The sequence below is a fragment of the Anoplophora glabripennis genome, unplaced genomic scaffold (genome assembly GCF_000390285.2).
Source record: "Anoplophora glabripennis isolate ALB-LARVAE unplaced genomic scaffold, Agla_2.0 scaffold3672, whole genome shotgun sequence".
NCBI lineage: Eukaryota > Metazoa > Arthropoda > Insecta > Coleoptera > Cerambycidae > Anoplophora > Anoplophora glabripennis.
Genome location: NW_019419748.1, coordinates 6,919 through 7,775, shown reverse-complemented (window position 1 = coordinate 7,775; position 857 = coordinate 6,919).

Below are 857 nucleotides of genomic sequence, written 5' to 3'. Positions count from 1 at the left end.
AAAATATAGCGTATTTGTTCAGCTTTAGCCTCGTTTTTTTATATTGGAGAAGCAAACAAATTAAATTGGGGTTAATCTATTATTTGTATCTATTATACGAGGTTTGATCAAAAAGTAACGGAGAATATTTATTTAATCCTCAATTTTTATCCCATCCCCAAAAAAAGCCACCCTGTGATATTATCCACGTATGCTAACGTAGTTTCCAGTTTGAGAAATACTGGTTGAACTCCTCTTTAGGTATCGTCTTGAGCACGGTTTGCAATTTTGCTATTATCTCATCTATTGTTGAAAAACATTGTCCTTTGAGTATCTTTTGAGTTTGGGAAATAGGAAAAAGTCACAGAGGTCATGTCCGGAGAATAGGGTGGTTGCGGCATCACAACGGTGTTGTGTTTCGTCAGGAACTATTGGATAAGCAAAGCGACATGCGCCAGTACATTGTCGTGGTGCAAAATCCATGAGTTGTCTGTTGTGTTCTTGTCGTTTTCTCCTGGTTGCCTCACTAAAATTGCGCAAAACGGTTAGAAGGACCTTCATATTTGACCAGATTTCGCGTCATCTTCAATGTGGTCTTGGCCTTCCTGAAAACATTTGTACCATCGATAAACTCATGACTGTGACAGTTGAAGGCTTCTCTGTACTTAATTCCGTGTTTAACACAAAATATCAGACAAACTCTCTGATCACACAAAAAATCGCACAAAGAAACAAACTAAGCAAGCACGTCACTAATGTAAGTGCTACCAATACAAAAAAAGTGTCAACTGGATAAACAAGATACAACACGCGCAATTTGAAAATTCCCGTTACTTTTTGGCCAAACCTCGTATACATATTATATATATATATATATA